The sequence below is a fragment of the Primulina eburnea genome, chromosome 3 (genome assembly GCF_022965805.1).
Source record: "Primulina eburnea isolate SZY01 chromosome 3, ASM2296580v1, whole genome shotgun sequence".
NCBI classification, from domain to species: Eukaryota; Viridiplantae; Streptophyta; class Magnoliopsida; order Lamiales; family Gesneriaceae; genus Primulina; species Primulina eburnea.
The window spans coordinates 32,376,090-32,396,546 of NC_133103.1; positions in this window are offsets into that span (position 1 = coordinate 32,376,090).

Here is a 20,457-nt window from a genome sequence, read left to right on the forward strand (position 1 = left end):
ACAGAAACACCCCGAGTTATTTCAATAATGTAAGTATTGATTTAACTTTGATGTTATTACTTTTGATGCTTGCACTGATAGAACGATATGTGATTTCGAGGGCGAAATCTTTTCTTAGAGGGGGAGAAATGTAAGGCTCGAGATTATTAGCTTTCATTGACGTACGACTCGGAGGATATGAGAATGCATGTCATAAGATGAAAGTACAAAATATTTCATGTGTGAGAGGCCGCACGCGCGCTTAGAACAAGAGTGCACCCGCGGTCATAAATTATAGAATTTTGAATGAGCTGCCGAAGCCACACCGCACCTGCGGTGCTAGGAGACACCGCACCCGCGGTGCATGGACAGAAAGTTGGCACATCTTATTCGTAGCATCACCGCAACCACGGTGTAAGTAGACCGCACCCACGGTGACAAGACCGCACCCGCGGTCTTGCAGAGACCGCACCCGCGGTCGATGTTCTGCATTTTTGGATAGAATTGCCGAGTGCTTGGCGCACCCGCGCTCCTTAATGCTACCGCACCCGCGGTCATGCGTGTAATTCAAAGAATAAAGCACTTTTCCTTGCCATTCATAAATGATATAGGTGTCTTCATTTCCCCTTTTCCTCAGCTGAAGACCACCGAGAGAGCTCCAGGGAAAGTGCAAGCTTCTTCCATCTTTGAATCAAACCATGTGCAAGAATTAGCCATCCAAAGTGAAATCCGATTTCGGTTTTGAACTCCCCTCCGTATTAGCTACAAGGTGATGTAAGTTTTACTCAGTTTCTATATGATTTGAGATTGAGATGTTGGGGAAATTGTAATATGATAGTTATATTGTGTTCTTGATGTATTGAACATGATATATTTGCAAACGGATCAAAGAACGGATGTCATATGCTATTGTTGCTATTTTCTAGCATTTTTAGAAGTAAGATATTCAGATTTTGAGTAATATCATGTACTTCTAACGATGAATTGGTGATATATGTTGAGAGTTGGATTGATCGGTATCAGGAATATACGTCGTTATGCTGTCAAATTGTACCAAGATCAAGTATAGAATGTATAAATGTCTTGGTTGAGTTAGAGATTGATAAATTGTGTATCAACATTTCCATTTCAGATTCGTATTGGTGACAGCGACAGCAATTGTGCGACGAAAGGTATAAGCCATGTTTGTTTGGGAAGCCACAACTCAAATAAGATATTATTTGAGTTTCCCAACCAAAATCACATACTAGTATTGTTGTATATATGGTAACATGTTTATGACTTGTTTATAGAATTATATCCAAATCTTGTAACATGATTATGTTTTGATTATAGAATTGTATTCAAGCATATAAGATTATTGTGATATTCAGATATGAATATAAGCATGCTTTGTTTACATATTGATATTCATTGCATTTAAGATAGGAGAGTCGTTGACAGCCATTGTCAACTATCTAGATGTTCGGTGTATCTCAGCTTAGGAGCAGCCTTGACTCCTATTGCAGTCGTTGATACAGCTCAGACCGAAGTCTAGGAATAAGACGTACAGTCACCCCGAGTGGGAGTGTAGGTGACAGCCATTGACGTCTTATTCACACCGGGATCCCTAGAGTTATAGTCGAGTCGAGTCCAGACATGGTTTGATTCGCATTGCATATTTATATGAATGTCACTCATATTAGCATGTTTCATGTTTAGATTGATTATATGCATGTATACATGTTTATACTGGGATTTGTTCTCACCGGAGTTTCCGGCTGTTGTTAAGTTTGTATGTGTGCATAACAACAGGTGGGGCAGGATCTGGGTCACGCAGAGGATGAGAGATGGACATAGCGTGGTGATCTCGGGCATAGCAGAAGAACTAGTAGTTGTACTTTTGACATGTACTGTATTTAATTACTAGTTGTTGAGAATGGATGGAACAAGACATGTTGTACCTTATGTTTGTAAAATAAATAAAGGCTTTATGCTTGTTTATACAACATTAGAATAAATGTTGAAAAGCGAAAATTTGACCCACTTTTTATACTAACGATCCCTTGAATCCCAAAGAAAAGAGTTAGAGCCCGGGTCCCCACAAAACATGTATCATTTTTACAAAATACATGATACCTATAACTACCAATGTTTCACCATACCAAAACAAGTATTACGTGCCAAAATTTTCCCTTTCCCTAGTCATATGACTTCTTCTACCTTCAACAATCCATTTCATTCTTTCTTGTCACCTGCATCACATGATATTAACTAAAATGAATTTATAACTCAATAAGTAGAAAGCAACGAATAACAAATACATATACACAAGCTTGGCTTGAATAACATGGTTATGGCAATGAAAGCTATATAATACCATCTTCAATGAACAATAAATACCAAGGTATTATAGATGGTATTCAAGGGCATGGATTAAAGAAAGAAATTGATAGTCTTGTGACCAGTGACCTGTGACTATGAATTATGTACCTCTTTGATATAAATAACAAAACTGTGAGAGATACACCTTTATCATGAAATTGGACAATAACATGCATAATAATTACTATCAATTCTTCCCTTCAATCATAGAAACTTCATTTAGGCAATTAAACAAACATATGATAGGCGCAATGGATTACTAGCTCCTTTATCAATAATTCAATAGTATTCTTTGATCAATGAATATATATCAATACATATAACAAAAATATATCAATGGAAGGAGCTAGACATCAATAAAAATGGATTTTGTACATATATATATCATGTGAGCAAGAATTGAAAGCCTCAACTTAGAACCCGAGAAGCACACGATTTCTATGATGATCTCAAAGGAATTCCTACAAACGAATACATAAAACAACTAATAATCATCACCATTGAACCATTGATCAAGGAAATTAATGCCTTCAACTCTTTAAACCCACTAAATCCAAACTATAAAGAGTTTTTACCTTGGAGGCTAGGAAAATAACATAGGAGTAACAAGAAATATACTAGGATCCTGGAACTTGAAATGGAAGATTGAGGAGAGAAAATATTGAAGGGAAGAACCTAGAACCGATAGAAGAGAAGGGAGAAGGGTGGGAATGAGTAGAAGTCTCTAGAATGGGTATATAAAAACCTTTCCAACGCCTAAAATCGCATTTCCAAGAAGCACTTCTGCACTGATTAGCGCCCCGGCGCCATCCCTTGGCGCTGCAGCGCCCCCTTATTGGGGCCTGCAGCGCCATGGCGCTCAACGCCTAAAATCGCATTTCCAAGAAGCACTTCTGCACTGACTAGCGCCCCGGCGCCATCCCTTGGCGCTGCAGCGCCCCCTTATTGGGGCCTGCAGCGCCATGGCGCTGCCTGGCAGCACTGCGTCGCTAGGGCTTCGGCCCTGGGCGCTGCCTCCTACGCCCAACAACGCTGCAGCCCCCTTCCTCTGTTGCTGCGGCGCTGCTCTTGCACCAAACCAACAATGCAAACCCACCTATGATACAATATAACCATAAACTTCCATTACCAATTCCATGCAATACCAATGCAACAAACCATCCAAATACATGCTCAAATCATCTATATAAACAATCACAACAACAAATCCTCCCCCTCCGTAAACCGACCCAACTATGGAACACAACACCAAAACAATAATCATGCTTTTACCATCAAAACCATCAATTCGAATTCAACCATTAAAAATTCACAACCATAACAACTAACAATACCATAGAATAATAACCATGAATAAACAATAACCATGAATAACATCATTGACCATAGAAGGATAAGAGGTTGGGATATTACACGAGTGTCACTGCAATTGAAGAAAACCCCTGAATAAATTTCCTATAGTAGCCTGCCAAGCCTAGGAAAATACGGATCTCTGACGAGTTTTTCGGCTCAACCCATTCTCTCATTTCTTCCACTTTAGTTGGGTCTACCTCAATGCCACTGTTATATATGATATGACCCAAAAATGCTACTTTCTCCAATTGGAACTCACACTTACTGAATTTTGCAAACAACTTGCGGCTTTGCAAGACTTGCAAAACTATACCCAAATGCTGACTGCGTTAGTCATGACTCTTTGAGTAAATAAGGATGTCGTCAATTAATACTATGACGAACTGATCTATGTAAGGCTGAAATGCTCGATTCATAAGGTCCATAAAAATCGCTGGAGCATTCGTCAGTCCGAATGTCATCACTAAGAACTCATAATGCTCATATCGAGTTCTGAAGGCTGTCTTACGAACATCTGCATCTTTTACCTTCAGCTTTTTATGCCCAGAACTTAGATCTATCTTAGAGAACATTGTAGCTCCGTACAACTGATCAAATAAGTCCTAGATCCTTGGTAGTGGGCATTTGTTCTTGATCGTTACCTTGTTCAATTCTAGGTAATCGATACACAACCTCATGCTCTCATCTTACTTCTTTACGAAGAGCACTAGTGCCGCTCATGGTGAGAAAATAGGGCAGATGAAATCTTTTTCATCGATCTCCTGGATTTGCTGCTTGAGCTCTAACATCTCTGCTGGAGCCAAACGGTACGGTGCCTTAGAGATTAGCACAGTTCCTGGCATAAGGTAAAAGGAGAACTACACCTCTCTCTCTGGTAGAGGGCCTAAAACTTCGTCTGGGAAAACATCAGGAAAATCCCTGACAACTGGCACATCCTCTATCGATGGGGTGGGTGTGTCAGGTCCCCAAATAATACTGACCAAGAGTACCTGACACCCTTTATGCATAAGTCTATGTCCATGCATGCAAGATCATGCGAGGGAAACTTCTCCACCTGTTCGACTCAAAAAGAAATTGCTCAATGCCCAATGGTCTTAATAATGATCTTTTCTGAAAGTCAATTAGAACTCTTTTCTTCATCAGCCAGTCCATCTCTAAGATAAAATCAAACTCTGGCATTGGCAACACAATTAGATCGGCTTAAACTAGGTGGCCCTGTAGTTCAAAATCGATATCTCTGACCACGCTAATAACTGATAACTCCTCCCCTGATGGGATTGTCACGTAGCAGCTCACGACGAGTCCTATGGACTTGACACCCAATGATTAGCGAATGTATATTAGATAAATGAGTGAGTGACCCCGGAATCTGGCCTTTGTTGCTACTTTCTTTATGAAGATATTTCTTGAAGGACGTTAGCACAACACAAAAACTTATATCCCAAAATACAAATCTTAACATCATGCATAGTTGAAAATCTCTATTCAAAGTTTCCAAAATACGAATGCAACATACTAATATCCCAAACAAAAATTTGAAGCTTGCATGACCAAAAATAAATAATGTGCTGAATTAATTAGGTTACCAATCAGTAGAGTCATGTCTGGGTTCGCCTCCTCGACATGCATGGCAAACACTCTCCCCTTGGTTGGCTACCTCTGCTGCGGGAACCCTCAGCATATGATCACTGGCTCCGCACTTGAAGTATTTGCCAGAACCCCATAAAGACTGGCCCATGTGCTGACGTTTGCACTTCGGGCACACTAGGTGCTTAGGCTTCTAAGGAGACTTCTTTTTCGGCATAGGACCTTTGCCTTTCGGCGGTCCTTGAAATGGCCTCTTTCCTTGTTGTCCCTGAAAGGGCCTCTTAAACTATTGCCGCTGAGAATGGTGCTGCTGGGGTGCCTGATAGGGCCTCTTGCCCTGTCTGTCATTCTCGATGTCTTTCTGGTCCTGTTCAGCCGCCAAGGTTTTAGATACAGCAACGACATAGGTAGTAAGACCAACAACTCTAACATCACGCCGCAATATCGGCCGTAAACCATCAATAAAATGCCTCAGCTTCTCCCGGGAATCATTAGCAATCAGGGGCACGAAGTGACACCCCCTCTCAAACTTCCTCAAAAAATCTGCCACACTGCAGTCTCCCTATCGCAACGTCATAAACTCTCTAGTCAGTCTGGAGCGTACTTCCTCAGTGAAGTACTTGGAGTAGAAGACTTCCTTAAAACCATCCCAAGACATAGTCTACAAGTTCACTGAGACAGACGCGCTCTCCCACTATAATCTAGCGTTCCCTGTCAGCAGAAAGGTGGCACATCTAACTCTGTCTGCACCCTTCAGCTCCATGAAAGCGAAAATAACCTCGATGGATGAAGGATCGTGTGTGCTAGCACCTTCGAAGATGTTTCAAACACAATATTCTCCAATGAGCTGCAATAGCTCGTGTTCTAAGAATATTAACACCAATGAATTAAATTGATTTTGGTTTTAAGACCGAGCGAAAAATACTCAAAGTAATCATTTGTGAAGAAACCTATTATATTTGAAAACGATTTAACTTATGTATGCTGAATAACTGAAAAAGGGTAGATTAGTTTTTTCATTCATCAGTTCAGTTATCGTGAAAACTGATATGCCGGATACTCATGCTGATCCAAAAATTTTGAAAACAACAGTTAATCAGTTAAATACACAAAATATGTTTATAGATGTTCAAAGACTTCAACTGCTACTACGTCATCCTTTCTACCACCTCGGGTAAGATTCACTATAAGACTTTGATTATACAACTATTTATACAAATCCACTCAGCTTAGTACTTATCTACTGCCTGACTAAACTACTAGCCTAGACTAAAGACAGCTCCTTCCAGCCAACACTTCTTTAGCGTCTATGTGTCAAAGAATACATGCACAAGTTTAACGTTTTTGTGCAAGACTGCATTTGGGTGGAGAGTTTTTTTGTGTGTGTGAAAACTGAACAAGGATGTTCTCATACGATGAGGGAAATAAGCTTCTAATATAAGCTGATAACACGTTGAAGTGTCCCTCTAGGCTGATTTGCATCTTGAAAGGTGATAAGCATTTAGCGTGCCCTTTCTTTCCTTGGGTTGTGTTGGTCTCTATATATATTTCGTCTTCACTGATCTCCTCTTTATATAGGCACGAAACTGATCATACAGTGAGACTCATTTATTGTTTTTGTTGCATCTTGAATTCGTTTCTTGGACTCTATGTCTTTGGGGACCCGGGCTCTAATTCTTTTTCTTGGGATTAAATGGATCATTATTCTAAAATGTGGGTCAATTTTTCGCTTTTTACATCAAATCAATTGTAACTAAACAAGCATAAGTTCTTTATTTATTGTACAACATACAACAAAAGATACATGTCTTATTCTATATACAACTAGTGTTCACTACCATCTATAAACAAAAGATAGTCCAAAGCTAATAAAAAGACCACTAGTCCTCTGCTGCGCTCGTGATCTCCACGCTAACCCGATCATCTCTGTCTCGACCCAGATCCTGCCACCTGTTGTTATGCACACATACAGACATAACAACAGCCGGAAAACCGGTGAGAACAAATCCCAGTATAAACATGTAACATGCATATAAACAATCTAAACATGAAACATGCTGATATGAATGTCATTCATATAAAATCATGCAATGTGAATCTAATCATGTCTAGACTCGACTCGACTAGAACTCTAGGGATCCCGTTGTGAATAAGACGTCACTGGCTGTCACCTACCCTACCAATCGAGGTGCTGTACGTCTTATTCCTAGACTTCGGCCTGATCTGTATCCACGTCTACAAAGGGGCGGCGATCTTCCCCTAAGCTGAGATATCGCCGAACATCTAGTAGTCTGCCTGATCTCCAGACTGCCCTATCTTAATGCATGAATACAAAATCTGCAAACAAGCATAATGCAATGCTACACGATCTGTAAACAAAGCATAGCAAGATCTGCATACAAGTTCTATAAACCAATCTATAACACTCATAATCATATCAAGGTATGAACAATAAAACAAGTATGTGATTTTGGTTGGGAAACTCAAATGTGATCTCATTTGAGTCGTGATTCCCCAAACAAAACATGTACTATACCTTTCGTCGTAAAATCGCTGTCACGGTCGCCAAACTGAATCTGAAATGAAAATGTTGATATAAAATCTATCAATCTCTAATCTAAATCAACACATATCCAAGTCACTACGTGATCTCGATACAATTTGACGGCATAACGACGTAATTCTCGATACCAGTCAATCAAATTCTCAACAGATATCAACACTATCTTATTCTCAATCATAATCCAATACAATATTCATCCAAAACATAATAATTCTATCCCAACAATTCATAAACCATACTGAAATTCATAGGAAATGCATATGATATCATTTCTTTGATCCGTTTACAATTATATCATGCTCAATATGTCAAGAACACAATATAACTATCATATTCTCATTTCCAAAACATCTGAATTTCGAAACTTGTTGAAATTACATAAAACTTACATCACTGTGTAGCCAATACCGAGAGGAGCTCAAAACCGAAGTCGGATTTGAATTTGGGTTGCTAAATCTTGCAAGAGCACAATTTGAAAGTAAGAAGAAATGAAGCTTTTCCCTCAGCCTTTTCGAATGCTTCTGCTGAAATGGAGGAAAGAATCGAGGCCTTTGTATATATATCTTGCATGATTCAAGACACATGGCAAATCCTTTGAAATACACGTCTCGCGCATATGCGCGGACACTACTCGCGCATATGCGCGAGACCTACGGGTCTCGGCAGCTTAGCCATTTCACTCCTCGCGCATATGCGCCAACTCTCCCCGCGCATATGCGCCAGCGCTACTGGCGGTGCCGCGCATATGCGCGCAATACCTCGCGCATATGCGCCGAGGCTACTGGACGCCTCGCGCTACGCTGCGCGCATGCCTTCGCGCATGTGCGCCATGCTTCGAGTTTTTACATTCCTTTTGTACATTTTGCCTTCTTTTTAAATTCAATAAAATACATCTACAATCATCATAATTATCAACAAATCCATCGGATTATGATAACTAAATCTTCGAGCCTTACATTTCTCCCCCTCTAAGAAATGATTTCGCCCTCGAAATCGCATATCATTCTATCAATGAAAGCATCAAAAGTAATAATATCAAAGTTATATCAATACTTACATTATTGAAATAAGTCGGGGTGTTTCTGTCGCATGTTGGCTTCTGTCTCCCATGTCGCTTCTTCAGCGCCGTGACGACTCCATTGGACTTTCACTAGAGGAATATTCTTTGTTCGGAGCTTCTTTTCCTTCCGATCAAGGATCTGTATCGGTTGTTCCACGTAGCTCAAGGTCTGATCAAGTTCAGCTTCGTCAGGTTGAATGACATGAGAAATGTCTGGCATATATTTTCGCAACATCGATACATGAAAGACGTCATGTATCCCAGATAGAGAAGGAGGAAGTGCAAGTCGATAAGCTCGATCGCCAATCTTTTCAAGAATCTCGTAAGGACCAATGAATCGAGGAGATAATTTCCCGCGTTTGCCAAATCTTACAACGCCTCTGAAAGGGGAAATATTTAAGAATACTCTATCTCCCGCCTCAAATACTAACGGTCTACGTCTGATATTGGCATACTTTGCTTGTCGATCTTGTGCTGTCTTCATCCTCTTCTGAATGAGTTTCACCTTCTCTGTCATGTCACGAATCATATCTGGCCCAAGTTCTGGTACTTCTGAAACGTCATCCCAATATAGCGGAGATCTGCACTTCTTGCCATACAAAGCTTCAAACGGTGCCATCTCGATACTCGTCTGATAGCTATTATTGTAAGAGAATTCACAAAGAGGTAGAGAATCTTGCCAACTAATGCCAAAATCTAGCACGACGGCTCTCAACATATCCTCTAATGTCTGGATAGTCCGTTCTGACTGTCCGTCTGTCTGAGGATGGTAAGCAGTACTCAGGTGTAATGTCGTACCTAAGGCCTGCTGTAAACTGTGCCAGAAGTGTGAAGTGAATCGTGGATCACGATCCGATACGATAGACTTCGGCACTCCATGCAATCTGACTACCTCTCGATTATAAATCTCCGCCATCTGATCCTGTCTATACGTCATTCTGTATGGAATGAAACAAGCAGATTTGGTCAATCTGTCAATAATAACCCAAATCGCATCGCAACCTCTGGATGATCGAGGTAACTTCGTCCCAAAATCCATGGAAATGTGATCCCATTTCCATTCTGGAATAGCTAAACTTTGAAGTAATCCACCAGGCTTCTTCCTCTCAGCTTTCACCTGTTGGCAGTTCAAACACTTAGACACAAATTCGGCAATGTCTGATTTCATTTGTTTCCACCAGAACTGTGTCTTCAAGTCATTGTACATCTTCCTGCCACCCGGATGAATGCTAAACCGACTACAATGTGCCTCTGTCAGAATCTACTGTCTCAAATCTGCAACATCTGGCACAACTAGATGGTTATTCACGTACAACACATGATCTCGTACCTGATATTCTGATACATGCCCTGATCTGACCATTTGGATTTATTTCTGCACATTCTGATCAGTTCTTTGTGCTTCCTTGATCCTTATAATCAAATTGGGCTCAACTTGGATCGTAAAAAGTCGTAGTGGCTTACTATCTGTATCAAATTCTAATCCAGATGTACAGTAATTTTCAACTAACTTGTTAACACCTATCGTCGATAAGGACAAAGAACATACCTTACGACTCAAGGCATCTGCTGCTGCATTTGACTTCCCTGGATAATATTTGATTTCACAGTCAAAGTCTTTCAGAAGATCTAGCCATCTACGCTGCCTCATATTCAGTTCTGATTGAGAAAATAGGTACTTTAAGCTCTTGTGATCGGAAAATATCTCAAATTTTTCGCCGTAGAGATAATGACGCCAAATCTTTAATGCAAATACGATAGCCGCCAATTCCAGATCATGAATGGGTATCGGATCTCGTGTGGCTTCAATTGTCTCGAGGCATATGCGATCACATGGCCTCGCTGCATAAGAACACATCCCAAACCTCTATGAGAAGCATCACAATATACAACGAAATCACCCGTACCTGAAGGTATCATCAGTACTGGAGCACTGGTCAGCCTTTTCTTCAACTCTAGAAAGCTAGACTCGCACTCCTCTGACCAAACAAATGGTGCCTTCTTTTGCGTCAATTGAGTTATTGGCTTTGCAATGCTGTAGAAATCCTTGATAAATCTTCTGTAGTATCCGGCTAAGCCCATGAAACTGCGTATTTCTGGTACAGAAGTCGGTCTCGACCAACTGATCACAGCTTTTACTTTACTCGGATCTACAGAAATACCATCTCCCGATATGATATGTCCCAAAAAGACAACTCGATTCAACCAAAACTCACACTTTTACAATTTTGCATACAGTCGCTCGTTTCTCAACGTCTGCAAAACAATTCTGAGATGCTCTGCATGCTCATTTCTGTTCTTGGAATACACCAAAATATCATCGATGAAAACAATGACAAATTCATCCAAATATTTCTGAAACACTTGGTTCATCAAGCCCATAAATACCGCAGGAGCATTGGTTAAACCAAAAGGCATGACAATAAATTCGTAATGTCCATACCTGGTTCGAAATGCTGTCTTTGGTATGTCTATATCTCGAACTCTGAGCTGATGATACCCAGAACGCAAATCAATCTTCGAATACACGGAGCATCCCTGCAACTGATCAAATAAATCATCAATCCTAGGTAAAGGATATTTATTTTTGATCGTTGCCTTGTTCAGTTGCCTGTAATCAATACACAATCGCATCGAACCATCTTTCTTTCGCACAAACAGCACCGGAGCGCCCCAAGGAGATACACTAGGTCTGATATATCCCTTGGCTAGAAGATCTTCTAATTGTGCTTTCAATTCTTTTAGTTCAATAGGTGTCATCCTATACGGAGCTCTCGAAATAGGAACGGTACCTGGTACAAGTTCAATGCTAAAATCTACCTCTCGAACCGGAGGTAATCCTGGGATTTCATCTGGAAACATATCTGGAAATTCCCGTACTACTGGCAAATCTGCCAACGCCGGGCTCGACTTCTGCATATCTACAGCATAAATAAAGAAACCATCTGCTCCTTTTTGTAACAATCTGTTCATAGTAAGAGCCGAAATCAAGGGAATCCGAGATCTGGAACCCTTCCCGTAGAAATTCCACTCGTCTGTCATCTCGGGTCTGAATCTGACAATCTTGTGGAAACAATCCACGGTAGCTCTGTACTTCGTTAGCATATCAATACCGACTATACAGTCAAAATCAGCTAGACCCAACACTATACAATCTAGGTCAATCTCATGCCCTTCAAACTGTAGAATGCAATGTCTAACCGTAGTTACGGATATCAATCCACTTCCCAACGGTGAATTAATAGATACAACTTCTAACAAAGACTAAACAGGCAATGAATGCAACAATGCAAATTGCTCTGAAATGAATGTATGTGATGCACCTGTATCTATCAAGATATAAGCAGGATAACCATAAAGGAGACAATTACCTGCTATAACATCATCTGGTGCATCTTGTGCTTGCTCTTCGGTCAATGCAAACACTTGGGCCTGTTGCCTCGGAGGTTGACTCACCGTCTGACTACCTCGAGCTCTGGGTTGGGTCTGTGCTGGTGGAGGCTGAAAAGAGTAGACCGATGATGCCTGCTGCTCAAACTGAGGTACTGACCCGGATGCTCTTCCACTCTAGCCTTGCTGTACACCTCTCTGTGGACAGACTTTGGCAAAATGCCCCGGTTGCCTACAAATGTTACATCGGCCTGTAACTCCCTGGCACTGTTCAGTTGCATGCCTACCTCCACAAGAATTGCAGTAGACACCTGAAGTCCTTGAACTTTGATCAAAACCAGTCTGTCTTGATCCGCTGGAGCTGGACGAACTGCTCCCAGGTCGCTTAAACTGTTTCCCCTTCGCCTTCAGCTGTTCCTTTCTGCCACTGCTACTACCGCCACTATCAAATCTTGGAGGAGGAGGAATGGTAGATGCTGGTGGTCTCGGTATCGGAGCAACATAAGGAGCACTCCGCTGCCTCAACAATCCTGCTTCTGCACCCTTGGCTCGATTCAATGCATCCGCAAAGTTATTAGGTCTTCCCGTGTTTACCAACGTAAAGATGTCTGGATTTAAGCCATTTATGAATTGGTCCGCCACCGCCTCGTCACTACCTGAAACATGGGGTGCAAAACGAAGCAAAGAAGAGAATTTGGCAACGTACTCCTCAATGTTCAGTGGCCCTTGCCTTAGATTGGCAAATTCAGCACCTTTATCCTTGCGATAGGAGATGGGAAAGAAACGCTGATAGAACTCCGTCTTGAATCCCTTCCAAGTAATCTCGGTACCCCGCTGCTCTAAAGCTCTCCTAATGTTCAACCACCAATTCTTGGCTATATCTTGCAATTGATGGCCAATTAGCTTTATTCTCTTCTCGTCACTGTACTCCAAAGAGTCGAATAACATTTCAATGTCCTCAAGCCAACTTTCGCACTCGATGGCATTCTCGGTACCTTTTAATGTGGGAGGTCGAAAAGATTGGAATCGCTTCAGCAACGTCTCCATAGGGGTCGCCGTAACATCCATAGGATCTCCGGATGTGCTCCCCTGTTCTGGCGCTGCTGGTCGTAGAGGTACTGCTGCTCTTCTAGGTGGCATATCTAATAATCCAAAGGATTAGTATACAAAACATACAACTGTCTCAGCCATCCTCTAGTCAGTTACCTCTGATCTAGAATCAGTTCTGATTCAGTTAATCACATGTTATAATCAATCAGATAACAACAACATGTAATAAGGAAAGCAATAATCATGCTAGCACATCATAAGCAAGGAAGAAGACTCAATCTACCCCGCTCATTCTATCCTATCTTAGTCTAAAGGAACTATCGGCTCTGATACCACCTGTTGTGGGGACCCGGGCTCTAATTCTTTTTCTTGGGATTAAATGGATCATTATTCTAAAATGTGGGTCAATTTTTCGCTTTTTACATCAAATCAATTGTAACTAAACAAGCATAAGTTCTTTATTTATTGTACAACATACAACAAAAGATACATGTCTTATTCTATATACAACTAGTGTTCACTACCATCTATAAACAAAAGATAGTCCAAAGCTAATAAAAAGACCACTAGTCCTCTGCTGCGCCCGTGATCTCCACGCTAACCCGATCATCTCTGTCTCGACCCAGATCCTGCCCCACCTGTTGTTATGCACACATACAGACATAACAACAGCCGGAAAATCGGTGAGAACAAATCCCAGTATAAACATGTAACATGCATATAAACAATCTAAACATGAAACATGCTGATATGAATGTCATTCATATAAAATCATGCAATGTGAATCTAATCATGTCTAGACTCGACTCGACTAGAACTCTAGGGATCCCGTTGTGAATAAGACGTCACTGGCTGTCACCTACCCTACCAATCGAGGTGCTGTACGTCTTATTCCTAGACTTCGGCCTGATCTGTATCCACGTCTACAAAGGGGCGGCGATCTTCCCCTAAGCTGAGATATCGCCGAACATCTAGTAGTCTGCCTGATCTCCAGACTGCCCTATCTTAATGCATGAATACAAAATCTGCAAACAAGCATAATGCAATGCTACACGATCTGTAAACAAAGCATAGCAAGATCTGCATACAAGTTCTATAAACCAATCTATAACACTCATAATCATATCAAGGTATGAACAATAAAACAAGTATGTGATTTTGGTTGGGAAACTCAAATGTGATCTCATTTGACTCGTGATTCCCCAAACAAAACATGTACTATACCTTTCGTCGTAGAATCGCTGTCACGGTCGCCAAACTGAATCTGAAATGAAAATGTTGATATACAATCTATCAATCTCTAATCTAAATCAACACATATCCAAGTCACTACGTGATCTCGATACAATTTGACGGCATAACGACGTAATTCTCGATACCAGTCAATCAAATTCTCAACAGATATCAACACTATCTTATTCTCAATCATAATCCAATACAATATTCATCCAAAACATAATAATTCTATCCCAACAATTCATAAACCATACTGAAATTCATAGGAAATGCATATGATATCATTTCTTTGATCCATTTACAATTATATCATGCTCAATATGTCAAGAACACAATATAACTATCATATTCTCATTTCCCAAACATCTGAATTTCGAAACTTGTTGAAATTACATAAAACTTACATCACTGTGTAGCCAATACCGAGAGGAGCTCAAAACCGAAGTCGGATTTGAATTTGGGTTGCTAAATCTTGCAAGAGCACAATTTGAAAGTAAGAAGAAATGAAGCTTTTCCCTCAGCCTTTCCGAATGCTTCTGCTGAAATGGAGGAAAGAATCGAGGCCTTTGTATATATATCTTGCATGATTCAAGACACATGGCAAATCCTTTGAAATACACGTCTCGCGCATATGCGCGGACACTACTCGCGCATATGCGCGAGACCTACGGGTCTCGGCAGCTTAGCCATTTCACTCCTCGCGCATATGCGCCAACTCTCCCCGCGCATATGCGCCAGCGCTACTGGCGGTGCCGCGCATATGCGCGCAATACCTCGCGCATATGCGCCGAGGCTACTGGACGCCTCGCGCTACGCTGCGCGCATGCCTTCGCGCATGTGCGCCATGCTTCGAGTTTTTACATTCCTTTTGTACATTTGGCCTTCTTTTTAAATTCAATAAAATACATCTACAATCATCATAATTATCAACAAATCCATCTGATTATGATAACTAAATCTTCGAGCCTTACAATGTCTCGACTTTTGGACTGCCCTTCTAAAACGTTTCTTTAATGCTCTGATGCAACGTCCATTATTGTCCTTTGACTGGACAGATACTTTGTACCTTTGTGTATAGCCAGAATCCACTCAATGAGTTTGTCTTCATCTAAAACTGAGAGATTCTTAACTGACACTCCGAACTAGTCAGCTGAACTAATCTTCAGTTGGGCTAGTGAAATCAGTTGACTTGCCAGTTGGACTTATTTCACGATTGTTGAGTTGAACTGATCAGCTTGGCTTCTTCATCAGTTAAACACTCCTTCGGCTGACCAGGCTTCTGAGGTTCTCCTGCTGAATCACATATCAACTGGAAAATCAACTGAACTGCTAAATTGACGTAACAACTAGACTGATTTAGTTTGTGTGATCAGTTGGGTCTTCGGTTTGTGACGTACACAGCTCATAACTTATCATAGCTTCTGTACAATAAGGTAGATTATTAGTAACAAAAAATAACTAGTTTGATTAAGATCAAAATCAAGATTGAACTTGAAAAGTTCCAACAATGGACTTAATCCATCCCTCAACAATCATCGGGTCAGTAGTTCCCGAGAACTCTTTTGGGTTAATCTTCCTGAACATCTCATATATTGCCTCTGGCCTGGGCCTCGCCCCTGTATATACTACATCAATGTTCCCCGAAAACTATGAGAACAAATGAGTCATACCTGCAAGCATATGTGCCTGCATATCTGGTGGTGGACGACGAGGAGTGGACCTATCCTCATCTCGAGCCTCTCTGTTCTCTTCACCTGTTCCTCGTGCAATCATACGTCTAGGAGGCATACTGTTCCAAAATTTAGCCATCACGTACACCAACATGCATGAATCCAAAAAGGTAATATCCATACCATAAGATGCACGTAAATCGAATTTAGTAAACATGTACATGCTAAAATAATGACTTTGATGCTTACTACATGAAAGAATTTTAAAACTTTAAAACTTAAAGACATGAGGCGTGACTTCATGAGCTTCTCGCAACTGGTAGTAGGCATAACCTTTACAGGATCACCGCTCCAATACCAACTGTAACGTACCGTACTTTTAAACATACTTAAAATTTGCGGAAAAATAAAAATTTTCTTAAATAAGTAATCAACTTTCAAAATGCAATACAAATAAAATGTGGGGACCCGGGCTCTAACTCCATTCTTTCTGGGATTAATTGGATCTTTGTTCGAAAATGTGGGTCATAAAAAAAATTTCTTTTAACATTAAATCAAATGTAGATAAACATGCACAAGGTCTTTATTTATTTTATCTCCACAAACATAATATACATGTATTGTTCAATACATATTCAACAAACCAGTATTCAAATACAGTACATGATCAAAAGTACAAACTACTAGTACATCTGCTATGCCCGTGATCACCACGCTATATTCATCTCTCATCTCTGTTGCGACCCAGATCCTGCCCTACCTGTTGTTATGCACACATACGGACACATCAACAGCCGGAAACTCCGGTGAGAACAAATCCCAGTATAAGCATGTAAACATGTATATCATGCAAGTGAATATAACTTATGATACATGACTATACAAATACAACATGAACTTACTATCATGAGGAGAACCAATACAACATGTTCCATAATCTATAAACATAACCATATAAGCATGTAATCTTATTCAATTCATGTCTTGACTTGACTCAATTCTAACTCTAGGGATCCCGGTGTGAATAAGACGTCACTGTCTGTCACCTACCCTCCCAATCGGGGTAACGGTACGTCTTATTCCTAAACTTCGGTCAAGTCTGTATCGAGTGTCTACTCACGGAGTCAAACTGCTCCAATGCGACGATACTACCGAACGTCTAGTTTGACAAATCTGTCGATGACTCCTATCTCAAGACTTGATTATAATTCTATAAACAAGGCATAAACATTAAAGTATAAACATAAGCTTGTATGTGATTTTGTTGGGAAACTCAAATTGAATCTCATTTGAGTTGTGTCTCCCCAAACAAAACATGAATTATACCTTTCGTTGTTAAACCTTTATCGGTGTCGAGGTCTCGATGTCGAAACGTGGCAAGATGAATCTGAAATGGCAAGGTTCAATAGATACAAAATCAATCTTCAACTCAATCAATACCTCAACCAATATATACGTAGCAATATTCATTCTTGGTATATTTCGACGGCATAACGACGTGATCTTGTAATACCAAATCAACTCAAGAATCCATACTCCATCTCCATAATTCATAACCACTATCATATACACTTGAAACTCTGAAATTCTGCATAAGCTCAAACATATATATGCTGGAAATTCATAAAATTGCATATGATAACATTTATTTGATCCGTTTTCGATTCTATAACATCTATGATCTAAATAACATATATTCACAATCATATCAGAATTTCCCCAACATGTCAACTTCAAAACAGGCTGGAAAGACATAAAAATTATACCCTTTTGAAGCTCTTGATGCAAGGAACACAAATCCGAACTCGGAACTAAATTCGGGTAATCGAATCTTGTAAAACTAGAAAGTTAAACTTGAAAGAACTTGCTTAATTCTCTTGGCTTCTCTCGGTCACTTTCTTTTCCAAGGGAAGGTAATGAAGACAACACTATATATATCTTGCATGGTAACAAACACACGGCTCCTTCTTTAAATTACACGTCTCGCGCTTATGCGCGAGACCTACGGGTCTCGGCAATAAAATTCCCAACTCCTCGCGCATATGCGCGCGTTATCTCGCGCATGTGCGCCAAAGTGTCTGGAGGTGTCGCGCATATGCGCGCCTTATCTCGCGCATGTGTGCCAATGTCTCTGGACGAGTCGCGCATATGCGCGCATTTCTTCGTGCATGTGCGCCGATGCTACTGGAATTGGCACGCAGATACACACATTTCTTCGCGCATGTGCACCAGCTGTTCTGTCCTATTTTAAATATTTTCCCCTCTCATCTTATGTCTTTCCTACTCCTATCTCATTTAGTACTTCCCGTTGCATGTCATGCATACTCATATCTTCCGAGTCTCATATCAATGAAGACTAATAATCTCGAGCCTTACATTTCTCCCCCTCTAAGAAATGATTTTGTCCCCGAAATCACAAATCATCCTCATAATGCAATTATAATAGGCAATATAATCAAAACTGAAGAAATACTCACATCACATAAATAACTCGGGATGTTTCTGTCTCATATCTGCTTCTGTCTCCCAAGTTGCTTCTTTGATGCCATGACCACTCCACTGGACTTTCACTAACGGAATAGTCTTTGTTCTGAGTTGTTTTTCTTTTATATCAAGAATCTGTACCGGTTGCTCAACGTAACTCAAAGTCTGATCAAGCTCGGCTTCATCAAGCTGAATGACATGAGAACTATCTGGTATATCTACGTAACATCGAGACATGAAAAACATCGTGTATCCCCTGTAGAGAAGGAGGAAGAGCAAGTCGATAGGCTCGGTCACCAATCGTTTCAAGGATTTCGTAAGGACCTATGTATCTAGGCGAAAGCTTCCCACGTTTACCAAATCGAACAACGCCTCTGAAAGGGGAAATCTTCAAAAATACTCTTTCTCCCTGCTGAAATACTAACGGTCTACGTCTGATGTTCGCATACTTAGCTTGCCTATCTTGTGCTGTTTTCATTCGCTTCTGAATTATCTTCACCTTTTCTGTCATGTCACGAATCATATCAGGCCCCAATTCTGTTACTTCTGAGATGTCATCCCAATACAGCGGTGATCTGCACTTCTTGCCATATAAAGCTTCAAACTGTGCCATCTCAATGCTCGTCTGATAGCTGTTGTTGTACGAGAATTCACAAAGAGCTAGTGAATCTTGCCAACTAGTACCAAAATCTAGTACTACAGCTCTCAGCATATCCTCTAAAGTCTAGATAGTCTGCTCTGACTGCCCGTCTGTCTGGGGATGATAGGCCGTACTCAGATGAAATGTCGTACCTAAAGCCTGCTGCAAACTGTGCCAGAAATGAGAAGTAAATCGGGGATCACGATCTGATACGATAGACTTAGGCACCGCGTGCAATGTGACCACCTCTCTGATATATATCTCGGCCATCTGATCATGTCGGTACGTCATTCTGTATGGAAAAAAGCAGGCTGATTTGGTCAATCTGTCAATAATGACCCAAATCGCATCATAGCCTCGGGATGATCGAGGTAACTTCGTCACAAAATCCATGGAAATGTGATCCTATTTCCATTCAGGAATAGATAAACTCTGAAGTAGACCTCCGGGCTTCTTTCTCTCGGCCTTTACCTGCTGGCAATTCAAGCATTTAGACACGAATTTGGCAATGTCTAATTTCATCTGTTTCCACCAAAACTGTGTCTTCAAGTCATTGTACATCTTCCTGCCACCAGGATGGATACTAAACCGACTACAGTGTGCTTCCGATAATATCTGCTGTTTCAACTTTGAAATATTTGGCACTACAAGACGGTTATTTACATACAGAACATGATCAAGTACCTGATATTCTGACAAATGCCCTGATCTGACCATCTGAATCGACTTCTGAATATTCTGATAAGTTCTTTGTGCTTCTTTGATTCTCATAATCAAATCTGGCTCAACTTGAATCGTAGCAAGCCTCAATGGTTTGCTATCTGTATCAAATGCTAAACCAGAAAAACATCAATTCTCAACTAAATTCGAAACACCTATCGTCGATAAGGATAAAGTACATACCTTTCGACTCAAGGCATCTGTTGCTGCATTTGACTTCCCTGGATAGTATTTGATTTCGCAATCGAAATCTTTCAATAAGTCAAGCCATCTACGCTGCCTCATGTTCAACTCTCATTGAGAGAATAAATACTTCAGGCTTTTGTGATCAGAGTAGATTTCAAATTTTTCGCCATAGAGG